The sequence below is a fragment of the Silurus meridionalis genome, chromosome 2 (assembly GCF_014805685.1).
Source record: "Silurus meridionalis isolate SWU-2019-XX chromosome 2, ASM1480568v1, whole genome shotgun sequence".
Taxonomy (NCBI): domain Eukaryota; kingdom Metazoa; phylum Chordata; class Actinopteri; order Siluriformes; family Siluridae; genus Silurus; species Silurus meridionalis.
In genome coordinates this window covers 29,112,922-29,133,631 of record NC_060885.1, presented here as the reverse complement: position 1 = coordinate 29,133,631, position 20,710 = coordinate 29,112,922, and the positions used below count along the sequence as shown (strand labels likewise).

The 20,710-nt window shown below is 38.9% G+C and overlaps 1 protein-coding gene across 3 annotated transcripts in view; it reads left to right on the top strand.

The window, feature by feature from the left end:
* Positions 1–20,710, top strand: part of LOC124396611 (junctional adhesion molecule-like) — a 49,308-nt gene that overhangs the window by 27,528 nt on the left and 1,070 nt on the right. Inside the window, exons 1-7 of one of the 3 annotated variants that reach the window (XR_006927814.1) lie at positions 10,974–11,281; positions 11,415–11,771; positions 12,155–12,256; positions 12,347–12,439; positions 12,542–12,634; positions 19,136–19,210; positions 20,250–20,420. The exons of 1 other annotated variant lie outside the window; for it this stretch is intronic. The gene's annotated coding sequence lies outside the window, so the exon portion shown is untranslated. Of the gene's footprint in view, positions 1–10,973; positions 11,282–11,414; positions 11,772–12,154; positions 12,257–12,346; positions 12,440–12,541; positions 12,635–19,135; positions 20,421–20,710 lie in introns of those variants that run through there. One more of the 3 variants, XR_006927812.1, reaches the window with a different exon arrangement.

The window sequence follows — 20,710 nt, the reverse complement described above, 5'->3', positions numbered from 1 at the left end:
TGTCTAGACCATGTCTACATGCCTAAATGCATTTAGTTGCTGCCATGTGATTGGCTGATTAGAAATTTGTGTTAATGAGCAGTTGGACAGGTGTACCTAATAAAGTGGCTGGTGAGTGTATATATATATATATATATATATATATATATATATATATATATATATATATATATATATATATATATATATATATATATATATATATATATATATATATATATATATATATATATATATATATATATATATATATATATATATATATATATATATATATATATATATATATATATATATATATATATATATATATATATATATATATATATATATATATATTTTTTTTTTTTTTTTACATGTAGGTTGTTGCAGAAATGGAGGTTCTCGCAAATCCTGACCCAAACTCTAACAAATAATCTGGGAGGATCAATATGCAACAAATATTATTTTTGCTCATGTTGTGTGAACTTTATATTCATTCATATTACTCTGTAAATATAGATGCTTCAAACTAGAAGTGCAACAATGTTTTAAATGCAGCTGGTTCCTGGATTGGGTGCCAAAGATCTTTTCATTAGCAATGTAGTGGAGAAATCTTGAAAATAATTTATTTTGCTCCCAAAATATAAATGGGAACAAATCACAGATTAACTTAATAAATTAGAACTTGTACTGCATAAATGACTAGTTGACAAAAAAACTGAAGACAGAGCTGGAGGTGGCAGAATTACAAATGCAGTTTTCATTGGGAGTGGGGTGAAAGAAGAAAAGATGACTGAAAACATGACTTGTTTCTGTATGTGCTTCAGTGTAACTCAGTAACCCATAATACATATTGTACATTACATTTGAAAGGCCACCATCTGCAAAATTATGTTTTCCGTTCGTTCAAATTTATAAAATAAGATTCTTTTTATAATCCTGTAGATTTGCTGCTTCTGTAAACTTTCTTTTTCGTTTCACATTCTTAAAAACGTTGTTTTATGAACTTCAGAACTGCCTTAATCCTTTGTGGCATAGATTCAACAAGGTACTGGAAACATTCCTCAGAGATTTTGGTCCATATTGACATGATAGCATCAAGCAGTTGCTGCAGATTTGTCGGCTGCACATCCATGATGCGAATCTCCCGTTCCACCACATCCCAAAGGTGCTCTATTGGATTGAGATCTGGTAGAAAGAAAATATCCCCCACACCATTACACCACCACCACCAGCCTGAACCGTTGATACAAGGCAGGATGGATCCATGCTTTCAAGTTGTTGACGCCAAATTCTGACCCTACCATCCGAATGTCGCAGCAGATATCAAAACTCATCAGACCAGGCAACGTTTTTCAAATCTTCTATTGTCAAATTTTGGTGTGCCTGTGCGAATTGTAGCCTCAGTTTCCTGTTCTTAGCTGTCAGGAGTGGCACCCGGTGTGGTCTTCTGCTGCTGTAGCCCATCCGCCTCAAGGTTCGACGTGTTGTGTGTTCAGAGATGCTCTTCTGCATACCTCAGTTGTAACGAATGGTTATTTGAGTTACTGTTGCCTTTATATTAGCTCGAACCAGTCTGGCCATTCTCCTTTGATCTCTGGCATCAACAAGGCATTTGCGCCCACAGAACTGCCGCTCACTGGATATTTTCTCTTTTTCCGACCATTCTCTGTAAACTCTAGATATGGTTGTGTGTGAAAATCCCAGTAGATCAGCAGTTTCTGAAATACTCAGACCAGCCCGTCTGGCACTAACAACCATGCCACGTTCAAAGTCACTTAAATCACCTTTTTTCCCCATTTTAACGCTCGGTTTGAACTGCAGCAGTTTGTCTAGACCATGTCTACATGCCTAAATGCATTTAGTTGCTGCCATGTGATTGGCTGATTAGAAATTTGTGTTAATGAGCAGTTGGACAGGTGTACCTAATAAAGTGGCTGGTGAGTGTATATATATATATATATATATATATATATATATATATATATATATATATATATATATATATATATATATATATATATATATATATATATATATATATATATATATATATATATATATATATATATATATATATATATATATATATATATATATATATATATATATATATATATATATATATATATATATATATATATATATATATATATATATATATATATATATATATATATATATATATATATATATATATATATATATATATATATATATATATATATATATATATATATATATATATATATATATATATATATATATATATATATATATATATATATATATATATATATATATATATATATATATATATATATATATATATATATATATATATATATATATATATATATATATATATATATATATATATATATATATATATATACACACACACACACACACACACACACACACACACACACACACACACACACACACTCTTACTTTTCATGCATCTCTTTTATAAAAAAAAAACGGGCAAAAAAACCTATAAAATCGTCTAAAACTGTGAAGTTAGATATATTGTAACATACAGATGTAAAATAGCATCTCCATGCAGATGTCCAAGTCTCTGTTGTTACTCCGCCCCAAAATATTTTCCACATTGCTGCTTTTTTTGCAAATCTCTGATTAAACAACTTTTTTGATTGTCCATTTTTTTTCCTTGTTTTCTTTTTTTTTTTTTGTAAACAAATTCCAGTTAGCACGAGCTATAAACAGCTGTTTGTGTTGACCTAAGCTGCATCACTTCCTGGTTCAACACCACATGCTGTTTCGACCAGTAAGAGTTTGTAAATAGTAATAAAACTAAAAACACGTGGGGAATAAAATCCTCCCATATATCGTTAGAATCCTGCAGTTATTGGTTACATTTTCCATCAGTCATTTTGTTTCCATAATGCTACTGGCTGGAAAGAAAAGGTTTGAAATGATAGGTGGTTTTGTAACACTATATTCTACCAGCCATATTTGTTTATTTTTTTTTTTTTTTTTTGTAAACAAATTCCAGTTAGCACGAGCTATAAACAGCTGTTTGTGTTGACCTAAGCTGCATCACTTCCTGGTTCAACACCACATGCTGTTTTGACCAGTAAGAGTTTGTAAATAGTAATAAAACTAAAAACACGTGGGGAATAAAATCCTCCCATATATCGTTAGAATCCTGCAGTTATTGGTTACATTTTCCATCAGTCATTTTGTTTCCATAATGCTACTGGCTGGAAAGAAAAGGTTTGAAATGATAGGTGGTTTTGTAACACTATATTCTACCAGCCATATTTGTTTATTTTTTTTACATGTAGGTTGTTGCACAAATGGAGGTTCTCGCAAATCCTGACCCAAACTCTAACAAATAATCTGGGAGGATCAGTATTCAACAAATATTATTTTTGCTCATGTTGTGTGAACTTTATATTCATTCATATTACTCTGTAAATATAGATGCTTCAAACTAGAAGTGCAACAATGTTTTAAATGCAGCTAGTTCCTGGATTGGGTGCCAAAGATCTTTTCATTAGCAATGTAGTGGAGAAATCTTGAAAATAATTGATTTTGCTCCCAAAATATAAATGGGAACAAATCACAGATTAACTTAATAAATTAGAACTTGTACTGCATAAATGACTAGTTGACAAAAAAACTGAAGACAGAGCTGGAGGTGGCAGAATTACAAATGCAGTTTTCATTGGGAGTGGGGTGAAAGAAGAAAAAGATGACTGAAAACATGACTTGTTTCTGTATGTGCTTCAGTGTAACTCAGTAACCCATAATACATATTGTACATTACATTTGAAAGGCCACCATCTGCAAAATTATGTTTTCCGTTCGTTCAAATTTATAAAATAAGATTCTTTTTATAATCCTGTAGATTTGCTGCTTCTGTACACTTTCTTTTTTCGTTTCACATTCTTAAAAACGTTGTTTTATGAACTTCAGACCCAGACTGCAGGGTTATAAAGGGTCAAGAGGAGGAAGCCAAAACCCTGGAATATGAAAACAATTTACTGTTATATCTACACATGCTGTGAAGGAACCGAGTTGACTATGAGACTCCCAGAAAAAAAAAGAAAATCAAATCAAATTAGTCTAAATTGCTTTGACTGTTACTGAAGCAAAAATGAAATGTATAATACCTGTTTTATTATGTTCATGCTCATTTTTTTTTATTGTCAGTGTAGCATAAAAAACATGGCTGCTTGGGATTACAGTAATTCTTTGTCCTATAAGCTTATATAACAACAAACCCAAAGTATTTTATCCTCCTGTTTTCAGTGAAAATGCCCTACCTAAATTTAAATGTTAACAGTTCCTGATAAAAGTGGGCTACATACACAATTTAAACATCAGTAATGTAGTGAATGTAGTAATGAAGTCAATTGAGTAATGGGTTAAAAGCCACATGTCTCATGAGTTTATATTTTAAACTTGATAAAGATATCATAAACAATTTGTCTGATCCTAAACTCGTCATTCATACTCTATTTATACAGTCTGCATATAAATAATGACTGACCATTAAAGGCTTTTGTTATACGTGTTTGGCTATTGATATTGATTTGACATATATTGCTTTACAGTCAAACCCATTCATATTAATATATATCATTCATTTCAATCTCAACAACACACACACACACACACACACACACACACACACACACACACACACACACACACACACACACTCTTACTTTTCATGCATCTCTTTTATAAAAACAAACGGGCAAAAAAACCTATAAAATCGTCTAAAACTGTGAAGTTAGATATATTGTAACATACAGATGTAAAATAGCATCTCCATGCAGATGTCCAAGTCTCTGTTGTTACTCCGCCCCAAAATATTTTCCACATTGCTGCTTTTTTTGCAAATCTCTGATTAAACAACTTATTTGATTGTCCATTTTTTCCTTGTTTTCTTTTTTTTGTAAACAAATTCCAGTTAGCACGAGCTATAAACAGCTGTTTGTGTTGACCTAAGCTGCATCACTTCCTGGTTCAACACCACATGCTGTTTCGACCAGTAAGAGTTTGTAAATAGTAATAAAACTAAAAACACGTGGGGAATAAAATCCTCCCATATATCGTTAGAATCCTGCAGTTATTGGTTACATTTTCCATCAGTCATTTTGTTTCCATAATGCTACTGGCTGGAAAGAAAAGGTTTGAAATGATAGGTGGTTTTGTAACACTATATTCTACCAGCCATATTTGTTTATTTTTTACCAGCAAGATGTCGTTTTTTATGCGAGAGTTATTCCGAAATATATAAACACAAACACCAGCTGACGTTCTGTGATGTAAACAAAAGAATAACCATCTAAATTACAACACTATTGTTTGCTTTGAGCAAAAATGCTTTACGGCATGTTCTGTTGAGCCTCATCTTTCCTAATAAACTTGGATTAGCAGCAGCAGATGTGTTTGTGACTCGTTATTACAATAATAATAAGTAGTGCATTTTTTATGCATGTTTTTGTTGTTGTGTACTGCTTACACACATTCAGTAAAAACATTCGTTTATGTTTTCCATTGAAAAACGGTGATTTGAAATCGCTGCTTGAGGCTTACAGCTTTAGAATGATGTATAGTTAGTCATGGTTACTCTTCTCCCTTTTTATTTAATCTATTGCTAATCATTAATACCTGAGAACAATGGGATATCTGTTGCACAGGCGCAACCCAGACAAATGGGAGTTCAAGATGTCGCCGGTGAGGTCGGCTGCCGTCACGACTGCTCCGGCTACATTTTCTCTATTTTTGTTTATTTTATACTTTTATTTAATTAGTTACAGGTTCATCTACACAAGATGGACATCATTAGATATGACAGAGACACTCTTATATATATTGGTGTACAATGCACTCACCTTTCGCCGTTTTTAAACCCGGACCCATGCTGGCTGAGCGAGCTCCTGAGGGGAGAACAAAGGACGCGTATCCTGTAAGCCAATGTCCAGTCACTGGAGAACAAGCTCGACGACCAAAGGGCAAGGGTCAAGTTCCAGAGGGACATTCGGGACTGCAACCTTCTCTGCTTCACCGAGAAAAAGCTGAACCCAGTGGTACGGGGACCACGCCATCCAGTTGGCCGAGTTCTTCTCGGTTTACTGCATGGACAGAACACTGGAGTCAGGGAAGTCAAGAGGAGGTGGAGTGTGTCTGATGGTAAACAACCACTGGTGCGACAGCGTGAGCATTGTTCCTCTTTCACGCTCCTGCACACCAAACCTGGAACTACTGACTATCAAATGTCGGCCCTTTTATCTACCTCGGGAATTCAGCTCGGTCATAGTGCCGTCTATATTCCACCTCAAGCAGACATTGACACTGCAGTATGGGATTTGCACGAGACACTAACTTTTCACCAAACACAGCATCGGGATGCTGCGCTCATTGTGGTCGGAGATTTCAACAGTGCCAACCTCAAGCACGCACTACTGAACTTTCATCAGCACATCACCTGCCCCACCAGGGGCGAAAGGACACTGGACCACTGCTACACACCATTCAAAAACAGCTACAAGGCACAATCATGTCCACCATTTGGGAAATCGTACCATGCCGCCGTCTTCCTCATGCCTGTATACAAACAAAGGCTGAAACAGGAAGCTCCGGTTCAAAGGGAGGTCGCGTGCTGGACTGACCAATCGTTGGCCGCTCTGCAGGACGCGTTGGATGACGCAGACTGGGACATGTTCAGCAGCACAACCAGCGTGCACACAGAGAGAGCCGAAGAGGTAAACACGTTCACCATCTCGGAGCATGACGTGAGGAGGGCATTCAAGAGAGTGAATACCAGGAAGGCAGCAGGACCAGATGGCATCACAGGTCGGGTTCTGAAAGCCTGCACTGACCAGCTAGCACCGGTGTTCACTGAGATATTCAACCTCTTACTGGAACAGTCTGTTGTTTCCTCATGTTTCAAACAGTCCACCATTGTTCCTGTCCCAAAGAAACCCCAGCCTGCCTGCCTTAACAACTATCGCCCTGTAGCCTTGACCTCAGTAGTGATGAAGTGCTTTGAGAGACTGGTCAGAGACTTTATCACTGCCTCACTGCCAGACATACTGGAACCATTACAGTTTGCGTACCGTCAGAACCGTTCTACTGAGGACGCCATTGCTCATCTTCTCCACACCACGATGAGCCAACTGGACCAAAGAAATGGGAATTACACAAAGATGCTGTTTGTGGACTACAGTTCAGCATTTAACACAATAATTCCCTCCACACTCACCTGTAAGTTAGAGGTCCTGGGACTGTCAATGGATCTCTAACTTCCTGACTGACAGACCACAAGCCGTACGGGTGGGAAAACACACCTCATCCACCCTCAACCTCAGGACTGGAGCTCCCCAGGGTTGTGTTCTGAGCCCTCTGCTGTACTCACTGTACACATACGACTGTGTGGCCACTTCCAACTCCACCACAATCATCAAGTTTGCTGACGACACTGTTGTGGTGGGTCTGATCTCCAACAACGATGAGACGGCCTACCTACAGGAGGTTAAAAACCGGGAGAGGTGGTGCCAGGAGAACAACCTTCTCCGTCAGCAAGACTAAGGAGTTGATCGTGGACTTCAGCACGAAGCAGGAGTGGTCATACCAACTGCTAAACATCAGCGGGACTCCAGTGGAGAGAGTGGACAGTATCCGGTACCTGGGTGTTCACATTACACAGGACCTGTCTTGGTCCTGTCATACCTACACCCTGGTGAAGAAGGCCCGGCAGTGTCTGTACCATCTGAGATGCTTAAGGGACTTTAAACTACCCTCTCAGGTGCTAAAGACTTTCTACACCTGCACCATTGAGAGCGTCCTGACGGTAGCATCACTTCCTTGTTCGGGAACAGCACCATGCAGGACAGGCGAGCCCTCCAGAGGGTGGTGCGGTCAGCTGAACGTACCATCCACACCGAGCTCCCTAACCTGCAGGACATCTACAGCACGCGGTGCCGGACCAGAGCCAGGAAGATTATGAAGGACATCAGCCATCCCAATAATGGAATCTTTTCTTTGTTGCGTTCAGGGAAACACTTCCGCTCCCTGAACGCGAACACAGAGAGAATGAGGAGGAGCTTCTTCCTGCAGGCCATTCAGAGTAACCAGGAAACACCCAGGATCTAAAAAACTGGATCTAAAAGCTGGTCACTCTCTCTCCATCATCACACTTCTGCAAATATTTTTTTTTCTTTCTTTTCGCACTACAACACTTTAAACCCTGGACAGTCACTTTAACTGTGGACTTGCACGGCACTGTGCACTTTATACCACACCATACCACACACGTTTACATTAAATCACATCAACCACCTTATGTGATTATTGTCTACTGTACATAAGCATATTGTCTACCTGTATCCATAAACATTCCCTGTATATACAATTTTTCCTATTTTTCCTATATATATCTTTATCTTTATATATTTTTATATTTTATATAGTTTATTGCTTTTATTTATCTGCCTTCTTTTTTCCATTGTTTTATTTTTTTTCCCTATCCTATTCCCTCATGCCAGACAAACGTACAAAGCATTTCACTGCATGTCGTACTCTGTATGTATGTGTATGTGATTTAGTTAGATTTTGATTGATTTGAGGTTCCTTCCGAAGTTCTCCCACACCACCCTTCACACCCTGCTTCACTCCCTCCACTGGCTTCCTGTAGCGCCTACATCCGATCTAAAACACTGATGATTATTTGCAAAACCAAAAAATGGACCAGCACTTTTCTGCCTCTCAGCACTTGATTCAGCACAACATCACGCTCCTTCTATCCTCCAATGCTCAGGCCAGAAGGAAGACATGCTTTAAGAGACTTCTCTATTTTGGCAATAAGGAGGTTAAACAACTTTTACTTGCCATCTGAACGAGTCTGTCTTCCAACAATATGCGAACACTAAATCTGCTGTTAACTAAATTAGCCTGTTCAGTTTATGTTGGTTTAGAGCTCCTTCGAGTGGCAAGTTTTGATGTCGCTGTAATTCTGTGATTTCCTTATTCACGTGAATCAGGAAGTAGTAAGTGCTCCATGCAGGCATCGGTAATGATGGCTCTCTTTAATCGCCATATATTTTTGTAATCTTTAACCCTGCGACAACATTGCTTGTAAGTATTTGTATACTTGACATAGATGTACATTATACTTGCATATGAATGTTAACTGTTATAGTTTAAGATCATTATTCATAATTTTCCATCCGGCTATTGCATTAGCCACATTGTGCTTTAGCGTCATATGTATTATTGAAATATATTTATTTGTTCATTTGTAGTTTTACTCCATACCCAAGACCATTAAACCTGTGGGCAAATAAACTTCTTGTCTTCAGAGTCATGTGAGGGAAGGGAGTTTATCTGACTGTCAAGTCACTAACACATGTTGAGGACAGTACAATATTTTTAGTCTGGGATGTAATGTTTCAGTATCAGAATGTGTTTATTAATAGATACTTCAATGCACTTTTGTAAGTCGCTTTGGATAAGGGTGTCAGCCAAATCCTGTAAATGTAATAACATATGTCTCATTTTTATTCCATTTGCTAGAATGTTACCTGCAAAACTATAACAGCTGCTTCCTGGAATGGATGTCAAATACATTTTTGCTCTTGGCTTTGATTTCAGGATAAAGATGCTTAGTAGATAATACCAATTTTTAATAAAAGATCACACAATGCATAAACAATTCATTTGAATATGTGGTCTAGTGAATTACACATCGTTTCCATTGAAGCCCTCCATTTACAGTGTATATATAAAGTCTACACATCCTTATGAAATTGCAGGGGTTATTATATAAGCAGCATGGATGTCAGACTTGTTACATTTTTTGCGATCTTCCAACAAAGGGAGAGGAAAAGAAATAGTTAATTGGAAACATTTTACATTACAAAATACACCCTGATTGCATAAGTCTAAACATCCTTTCATAATGGGGACATTAACTGTCCTTTAAATGAGACCTGTAGGTAAAGGGCATACACCTGCCATTAATTACAGTGATTCAGATTAAAACCAGATAAATGTTAGCTGTTACAGTAGTTAGCTGTTGCCTGATTGTGGCTGCACTCTACTAAATGCAATAAAAACTTATCAGGGAGGCTACCAAAAGGCCAACAGCAAAACTGAAGGAATTATTTTCTGTCAGGTACTGGTCACTCCTTGCATGTGACTACCATTTCATGTATTCTGCACAAGTCTGGGCTGTGGAGTAAGGTGGGTAGAAGAATATGCAAGCCTGTCTGAATAATGGCTAAAGATTCATTCAGACAGGCTTGCATATTCTTCTACCCAAAATTTTAAAAAATTCCAAAGGGGTAAAATTCCAAAGTTCAGATGTGAGGAAGCATTATTTAAGAGGGGGGTGTAGACTTGGTAGTGGTAGTTTTTTATTATTTAAAATGTTCCCAAATATTAAATATATAATTTTCTACTATGGATTTTTGTTTGTTGGAAGATCACATTAAAGATGTAACAAGTCCGACATTTAATATTTCTGTCTATATATTTTAAAAACTTGTCATTTCAGAAAGGTGTGTAGACTTTTATGTCCACTTTACAGATGATTGGTTTAGCTGTGAACTTGCAGTACCAGTTTGAACAAGTTACTCATTCAAGGAAATACAATGCTTAAATAAAATTGTATGTGAGTTGAAACTGGAGGACTGAACTCAGAGCTACATGTTTTTGTCTGTGATTTTTGTTTATGCTGTTGGACTCAAAAGTAAGGATTCTTTAATCTTAGATTATTATGCATGACGTTCTTTTAAATACTAATGACAAATAGTGTATATCATTTTGCTCACATTTTATGATTGAAATCTTTGCTGTAAATTAAATTTGTAAATATTATTTGACTTCCTTCTTGGACATCACTGTAGCTTTGCTTGTCTCAATTAATCTGAAGGAAAATGAAAAACGCTAGACAAATTGTTTCTGTTCATACCTGTTCCTTGTTAACTTTGTTATAAATGCAGCTTTTCGAGTCCAAGGCCCTTTATATCCACTTGTGGCTTTATTGAAGGTTCACTGCCTTTAGAAGATCTCCAGGTGGAATGGAGAAAGACGGATACAGATTATTTAGTGAGCCTCTTCCAGCAAGGAAAAAGCAGACCAGATCTCCAGACTCAGGTGTTTAGAGACAGAGCTGAATTTTTTCCAGATGAGGTCCCAAAAGGGAATTTCTCCATCTTACTGAAAAATGTGGTCAAAGATGATGTTGGAGTTTATAGATGCCAAGTCAACACAACCCAGGACACTGGTCAAGTTATAATGGAAATAAAAGAGATCGGTATGTAACCATGAACTTATTACATATAAAATGCATAATTTGTACAAGTATGTTTGTTGTTTTATGAAACACATTAAATCCACTACTACACTTTGTATTTACTGTTATTATAAATTTGTCCATGTCCTTGTAGAGCATTTTGTGGTGAAAGAGGCAGACCATGCTGTCTTTGCCCATGTGGGTGACGATGTCATACTAAACTGCTCTGTAGATTCCCATGTACCAGCCAGTGAGATTGAAGAAGTGACCTGAAAGAAGACAGATGGAGATGAAAGCATCCTTGTCCTGCTTTATCAAAACAGTGAAATCTTCCCAGACTCCTCACATGGAAGTTATCAGGGAAGGGTTGATTTTTTTCTTTCTGAAATCACCAAAGGAAACTTCTCACTAAAGCTAAAGGAGGTGAAGATGAAAGATAGAGGAGAATTCACATGTGAGGTCCACACTAGTGACATGTCAGCAAGGACCACTGTGTTACTGCATGGTGTAGGTAATGTACCTGGTCAAAATCACTAATGACTTTTTTTATACATCTGCTTTACCAGTCCTGCCACAGCTCAATGAAAAGTTTAGGATGAGTTTAAGATACACCAGATCACAACAATTCAGAGAATTAAACATTGTAACTATGGCATTATGAGATGCTTGTGTAAATGATAATCTAAATCTGAATTGCTTGAGTCAAGCAATGTATTTCATCTTTGATAAGAAAGAAGGCATGTACTCTTTAATTTTTTCCTAAAGAAGACACAGTTTACAATGATCATCTTTACTTAGAGTGATGGGAGGGCAGCCATTCAGCAGCATTTTATGAATCTTTCTTTAGTTCTGGGTCATTTAAACTTTTGTATTATTCATGTCCCATTGATACAGGTTTCTCTGCATTACCTGTACTAATCTTGGTGTTTTGCTTGATTGCACTATTGGTGGCAGTAGGATTTTGTGGTCCTGCTTTTAACCTCCTGCGAAAGAAAGGTATATAGAGTACCATTTATCATTTTTTGCTTGAAAACATTCAGTTGCCAATAGAAATATAAATACAAAGATTTTTTTTCTTTTCCTTAGTTGTTACCAAAAAGGCCATGAAAATACACATTTCTCTGATCCTTTGTCCAAATATTTGCATGATTATTGCTTTCTGCTTGTGGTCGACAGAAGGTAAATCCAGGGTGTTTTGCCCTAACTTTTAACAGCTATGGCAGCTTTCATATGGTCAGCCCAGATTCCTTGCCTGACATTGGTGTGATTTTTTTTCCATAGGTTTTCTGTTGGAGATTATTACTTGTTTAACTGTCAGTATCATAAGAACCATCCTTCAGATAAAAACTTCTTCATATCTTAAAAAATTTCCAAGTAAGCCATAACACATTTTTTTTTAGTAATTATCGAGATGGTGGCATGTATATAGTGTTTGTATATGTATTCTGCACAAGGCAGTTGTGAAAAAAATGCTAAAGTAAGGATGCTCTTAAAAATAGATGTGTTCATATATTTTTAGCATTTAATAAAATGGAAAGTAAATTAAAAAAAGAGAAAACCAAAACAAATCATTATTTGGTGTGTCTACCATTTGCCTGCAAAACATCATCAATTCTTCTAGGTAAACTTGCATACAGATTTTTAAGAAACTCAAAAGGTAGGTGTTTCCAATCATCTTGGAGAAGCATCTTGGAAAACTAGCCATATATCTTCTGATGTAAGATGCAGCCCTTTTGCGAACAATATGCCTTTTGCTACAGCCAAATATTTTAAATGTTTACTGATCAGTCCAGAGCACCTGCTGCCATTTTTCTGCAGCCTAGTTCCTATGTTTTTTTTTACAGTTGTTAGTGTATAGTCACCTAACCTTTTTTCCATGTCTTTTTGGCTGCAATTCTTTGCTGAAGACCACATCTGGCTAGACTTTAATCTCCTGTAGGTAGGCCATCTCGTTGTTGGTGGAGATCTCTAGTATGTACGTATAGTAGTACGTATGTAACCCGAGTTCCCTGAGGTAACAAGACGCTGCTTCACAACGCTTTGGGAATGCCTCCGAGTTGCTCACACTGAATCATTTGAAATCCAGGCAACAGCAAGTCGTGACTTCACCGATGGGCGATGTCAGTACAAAATTTGTGAGCAATAGAGCGACGCTTGCTTCTGCAAAAACAGAAGATAAGTGCCGCAGGTATGCAAGGAGTGGCATGTTGAAGCGGGGTCTCGTTCCTCAGTAAACTAGTGTTATGTACGTAACTTAGAGAAGTTCCCCTTCGGGAACTTGAGCTGCGTTACAATGCTTGGGGAACGAATGTCCAATCACGCCATACTAACCTGTCCCTGCCTAGTGTGTACAATCAGAACGCAGGACAGAGTAGCCGGGAGTGGCTTTGATGTCGAGGTCGTAGAAGCTGACAAAGGTCATTGAGGTGGACCAGCCTGCAGCATTGCAGATGCAACCAGGCCGTAGAGGCTGCCATACTCCGGGTAGAATCAGCCTTGAGTCCGAAAGGAGTGGGATGAACAGAGGACTCATAAGATGAGGAAATGGCATCCACTATCCACCTGCTGAGAGTCTGCTTATTGGCAGGAAAAGCTTTCCTACGAGGGTAATGGCAGACAAACAGCTGCACCGACTTTCTACACGGACTCGTGCTGTGGAGATACGTGTCTAGTGCTCGCACTGGACACAGTAGATTTTGCTTCTCCTGGTCTGGGGCTAGGAAAGGAGAAGGGCAGAATGCCTGCAGCACGACGGGTCGTGGGGGAGCCATGGGCACCTTTGGTACAGGGAGGATACTGCCAGAAGAGAAGCAATGTTAACAGACAGGTATCTAAGGGCCACCTCGGCCAAGGGCTCGGAGGGGGATTTAGATAGAGCCGACAACACAATGGCCAAGTCCCACACAGGCACTTAGCCTCTGGGTGCCGCGCAGAAAACGCACGAGAGGGTGTTTGCCAAGCGACTGCCCCGCGGGCGGGGTACAATAAGCCGTGATAGCGAACACGTAAACTTTCAGGGTTGATGGAGCAAGAACTCCAGATGTCATGAAAAATTTTCTAATTAACCTTATCTAGAGTGTGTTTTAATCCAACTAATATCCATCCAATAAATTGACCTAATAATTAGTATAGAACCTATTAGATACAATAGAAGCAGCTTGATTAAAACATATTTTAGCTTATGTGTTTTAATCAGTCTCATATAGTCTATGTACTCCAAGTATAATTAACAATAGCGATCAGATATTAATAAATAGAGTAGAGTAGAGTCTGACTGGTGTTATGAGTGTGTTGGAGAGACAAGAATGAACAACATACAAGGCAGACTTAAGCATGTTTATTGTGCAGAGAAGAGGTGAGATTTACGATGCTGTTAGTGAAGAATGCTCCTAAGAGATGTCCCAGGATGTCTGTGAGTTGGAGCTGAATAAAAGAAACAAACAGAGATCACAATAACTAAAAACATACAACTAATATGTGCATGTAACAACAAAAGTAATAAGCTTACAATCGTTATAGTTGTAAAGCTTAACACATTATGGGACAGTCAGTTCAGATAATATAAATGAAGTATGACCTAGACACTAACATAACCACGTAGAATAATGTAGTTTAACATATACAAATAGACAATCTAAGTTAAACGATATAGCTTGATTTAATAAAAATGGAATAGCAAATAGCATCATAAAAGCAGAACACAGAGTAGATGTAGGGAAGATAAAGTAGGCCGCAAAATGGTTGTCCACGCATAAAACCTGAGAGCAGGAGGAAGCGGTGCCTGGCTGTACCAGAGGGGGTGAAAGTTGTATACACATTCTTTTCTTAAGTGACATAGAGAAAAAGCCGTAAATGAGTCCGAAAGGAGTGGGATGAACAGAGGACTCATAAGATGAGGAAATGGCATCCACTATCCACCTGCTGAGAGTCTGCTTATTGGCAGGAAAAGCTTTCCTACGAGGGTAATGGCAGACAAACAGCTGCACCGACTTTCTACACGGACTCGTGCTGTGGAGATACGTGTCTAGTGCTCGCACTGGACACAGTAGATTTTGCTTCTCCTGGTCTGGGGCTAGGAAAGGAGAAGGGCAGAATGCCTGCAGCACGACGGGTCGTGGGGGAGCCATGGGCACCTTTGGTACAGGGAGGATACTGCCAGAAGAGAAGCAATGTTAACAGACAGGTATCTAAGGGCCACCTCGGCCAAGGGCTCGGAGGGGGATTTAGATAGAGCCGACAACACAATGGCCAAGTCCCACACAGGCACTTAGCCTCTGGGTGCCGCGCAGAAAACGCACGAGAGGGTGTTTGCTACTGAGCGTGATAGCGAACACGTAAACTTTCAGGGTTGATGGAGCAAGAACTCCAGATGTCATGAAAAATGTTCTGATTAACCTTATCTAGAGTGTGTTTTAATCCAACTAATATCCATCCAATAAATTGACCTAATAATTAGTATAGAACCTATTAGATACAATAGAAGCAGCTTGATTAAAACCTATTTTAGCTTATGTGTTTTAATCAGTCTCATGTTGTCTATGTACTCCAAGTATAATTAACAATAGCGATCAGATATTAATAAATAGAGTAGAGTAGAGTCTGACTGGTGTTATGAGTGTGTTGGATAGACAAGAAAGAACAACATACAAGGCTTAAGCATGTTTATTGTGCAGAGAAGAGGTGAGATTTACGATGCTGTCAGTAAAGAATGCTCCTAACAGATGTCCCAGGATGTCTGAAAGTTGGAGCTGAATAAAAGAAACAAACAGAGATCACAATAACTAAAATATACAACTAATAGGTGCATGTAACAACAAAAGTAATAAGCTTACAATCGTTATAGTTGTGAAGCTTAAAACATTATGCAACAGTCAGTTCAGATAATATAATTGAAGTATGACCTAGACGCCAACATAACCATGTAGAATAAACATATACAAATAGACAATCTAAGTTAAACGATATAGCTTGATTTAATAAAAATGGAATAGCAAATAGCATCATAAAAGCAGAACACAGAGTAGATGTAGGGAAGATAAAGTAGGCCGCAAAATGGTTGTCCACGCATAAAACCTGAGAGCAGGAGGAAGCGGTGCCTGGCTGTACCAGAGGGGGTGAAAGTTGTATACACATTCTTTTCTTAAGTGACATAGAGAAAAAGCCGTAAATAAGGGTAATGGGGGGAACAGGAAAACCCAAATATGGAATCACAGGAAGGGGACATTGCTAGGATGAAGAAAATAGGGAAAAAAAAGTAAAGGTGTCATGTAACACCAGGGTATAAGAATGAGTGTGTGCAAAGTGTGGGCGCGCTTGATCATTTTGATGTGATGAAGTTTTTGCTCTTTCTCATCCAAGACTGAAGATCTTTCATTTGCTTTTGAGGTCCATTTTATTTTATTTTATTAGGTTAAGAGTGCTACATTGGGAATTAACTGAAACAAAGAATCCACCCGTGATGTGTCTGCTCAGAGGCGGGTTCTGAGTTCCGACACAGAACTGAACCGATCCGCCAATTGACTAGGTCTAACTGGTGGTGCTCACACCACATGGTGAACAGGTGCCATCTAGCTGCATATGACCTCCTCGTGAAGGGTGCTCTGGAATAAATGATGGTCTCTACTACCTCGGTAGAGAGCCCAGCTGCTAGAAACTGTGCCCCCTCAGGGGCCACAGCCATTGCTTCCATAACTCTGGGTGGGGGTGATCCAGGGTTCCCCCTGCCTGAGAGAGGAGATCCCTCCTGGAAGGGATTTCCCAAGGAATTTCCTCAAAAAGGGATACCTGGTCCATGAACCATAGTCTGCCCGGCCAATGAGGTGCCACCCGAAGGCTCCTTCCTGGCAAACTCTCTCCAGAACTCTCGGGCGCACCTCGATAGGGGCAAATGCATACAGTCGTAGCCTCGGGCACGTCTGCACCATGGTGTCCAGCCCCAGTGAGGCTGGGTGAGAGAGAACCAGAGGGGACAGGGTGAAGTCTCCTGAGTCGCACCTGGGCTCTGTAAAATCTCTGCCATATCTGAGCCTCCATTCCCCTTGGCCTCGGCCCTTGCTTTAAAAGGGCGTCTGCTCTCTTATTTAGAAGACCCAGGATATAAATTGCTTTTAATGAGAGGAGCTTTCTCTGGGAACACAGGAGGATCTGCAGGCAGTTTATGTGCCATCAGAGATGTAGCTCATTCCACCGAACCTTGGCCACTTATGATCGCTCCTCACCTCCACCTCGGTGTGCAGGTCGGGGGAAAACGGTAGGCTAGCTTGGCTAGTTCTTTTCTGCTGGGACTGCTGGACATCTTCCAATGATGAATGGGAGTATTTAATCATTCTTTGTGCTTTTTAAAAATAGTTTGAACAGCACATGATGAAACCTCAGTTTGCTTTGAAATCTTTTCCTGGTAGAGACCTTGCTGATGCAGTATAAACTACCTTGTGTCATAATGCTGTGCTCTGTGTTTCCATGGTGTATGACCTGTGATTTGAAACTGTCTTCCACTGTGACAATCTCACCTTGGTAGCAGAGTTTGGCTGTTTCTTACCTAGTTTGAAGCCTTTTACAAAGCTATTTGTGTTTTAGTTAATTAGCTGTTTTAACTACATATGAAAGTGAACTAAATAGAATTGAAATTAGCACCTGCTTGGTATAATTCTTTACCATACACCTGACTCTGATCCTATAAAATTCCTGACTTTGTGCAGGTGTACTGTACAAAGCGTGAAACTGTAACAATAAAAAGCCAAAGGGTATTCACACCAATTTTGATTTGAATTGTTTTTCTTTTCTGCTAATTTACATTTTAATTGATCATTTTATTTTATCACAACTGCCTAAAGCTTTTGCACATTACAGAGTGGCCAAAGGTTTTAGAATGACACAAATATATACATTTTCACAAAGCCTGCTGCCTCAGTTTTTATGATTGCAATTTACATACACGCCAACATTTTATGGAGAATGATCGGCAATTAATTGTGAATTTCCTCTTTCCATGGAAATAAACTTGATCCCCCTAAAAAATTTCATCCCTGACAAAAAAGGACCAGCTGACATCACGTCAGTGATTCTTTCGATAACACAGGTGAGATTGTTGATGAAGACAAGGCAGGAGATATAGAATAACAGACTGGAACCTTTAAATAGGGGTGGTGCATACAATCATTGTTCTTCCTCTGTTAACCATGGTTACCTGCAAGGAAACACGTGCAGTCTTTAATTCTTTGCACATAAAGGTATTCACAGGCAAGGATATTGCTGCTAGTAAGATTGCACCTAACTTGACCATTTATCAAATTTATCAACATCAAAGACCTGTTTTGTGATGAACAATGCCTCTTCCAGCATGAAGGATCACCTTGCCATAAGGCAAAAGTGTTCACTATGTGGTTTATGGAACAAAACATGAAAGAAGACATTTTGGTCCATGGCTATAACACTCCCCAGACCTCAATCCCATAGGGAACTTGTGGTCAATCCTCAAAAGAGGTGGGTGGACAAACAAAAACCCACAAATTCTGACAAAATCCAAGCACTGATTATGCAAGAATGGGCTTCAATCAGACAGGATGTGGCCCAGAAGCGAAATGCAGAGGTCTTGTAAAGAAGGGTCAATACTGCAAATATTGACTCTTTGCATAAACTTTGTTATTGTCAATAAAAGCCTTTGACAAGTATGAAATACATGGATTCAGTATACCACAGTAGCATCTGACACAAAGAACTAAAAACACTAAAGCAACAGCCTTTGAGAAAATTAACATTTGTGTAATTCTCAAATCTTTTTGCCTCGGCTGTACTGTGTGTGTGTGTGTGTGTGTGTGTGTGTGTGTGTGTGTGTGTGTGTGTGTGTGTGTGTTTATTTATTTATTTATTTCACAGAATTCTTTCAAAAGCCAGTGAAGGTTTTGGCTGTTCCACTTTACCATTTAAGTTTAACAATGGGTGCATGTTCCCGTAAGTAAAACAATGTTGACACTAACAAATGCATGTCTGTTTACCATTTATTGAAGGAAGACATTGTTACCAGTGTCTTCACATTGTACCAGTCAGTACGCATCAGTACATTTCCAGAGGACACTGCGCTTTCCGGGTTTCTGTGTAGCAAAGACAAGCTGCATTATTTGCCTTATTTACCTCAAGGAAAAAAGCAAAAAACATGGCTACACCAACTACTTTGTTTTCTGTATATCTTTCTCTTGCACCATGAAAAAATGGAGGAGCAGGAAAAAAGTTAGGTTTTTTCTCCAACAAATTTTCAAATATTGCACAATTCTATCGATCTAATTCTAATCTATTACAAACATGGCATCTCAGGGAACTTTACTTTCTTCACTAGATCTCTTTGCATCAACAGATTACTTCAAATCCATAAAGGCAGGCAACGGTCCATGGCTTGAGAATCAATGGTATTTGTTTATATCAGGAGGTTGACTTTGGGGCCCACCTTGTAGGCATTTGGAAAGAAATAGTTGTGAGAAGTCTTGTTTTTGGCCCCTTGCGGAAGCTCAGCAGGGGAGGCCATCTTGTTAAATCCAGGCTGAGGCTTGGGTGTGGAGGCCACTGCATTAGGTTTAGAAAAACTCGTCACATCAGTCTCAGGCTGTAGCCCTTTGTAGTGGCCCACCACTTAATGCTTCTTGGACAGCGGTTGTTTTGTGCTTAGCACTTCCGGTACAGTGGCCATATTTTCCACTAGTTAAGAATGCCATTCTTAGTTACTCCTCGCTGGATTATCTGTGGAGCTATTCTCTGCCTGCATTGCCCCAATTCACGCTTTGACCCTGACTGCTTTAGATTACTCTCTGTAGCTGTCTGAATTGCACGTTGCATGTAGGTTTGTTACCAGCTGTGTGGAACTCTTTTCCGTCTTTCCTGCTTGCTGCATTATTTTAAACTGTTAAACTGCAACCCCGTCTCCACCCTGCATTTTGGTCCCTTCTGCCAGCCTTGGCCATGTAAAAACATAATCCCTGTGAATGCTTAAATTATTCAGGCCCACCTCACCTCTCATAAGCAGTGACTCAATGGCACAGCCCGCCGACTCGGACCCGTGTCAGAACCCACAACGACTATCACGCCTGCTCCTTCCTCACAGATGCCAGCACTGGGGCACCTCACAGCAAACCATGTTTACCATCACCCAAATGCTTCTCTGAGGAACCTGGTAAATGTCGGCCTTTTCAGTACAAACTCGTTTTTCAACAATAATATAGTATAAATGCAGCTCCACACTGGGAGGATCAGTGCTCTTGCCATGCTTTATTGAAAGTTCACTGCCTTTAGAAGATGCAGTTATAATGGAGAAAGATGGATTCAGGTTCTGTAGTGAGCCTCTTCCAGCAAGGAAAAAGCAGACCAGATCTCCAGACTCAGGTGTTTAGCAACAAAGCTGAGTTTTTCCCAGATGAGGTCTCAAAAGAAAATTTCTCCATCTTACTGAAAAATGTAATTAAT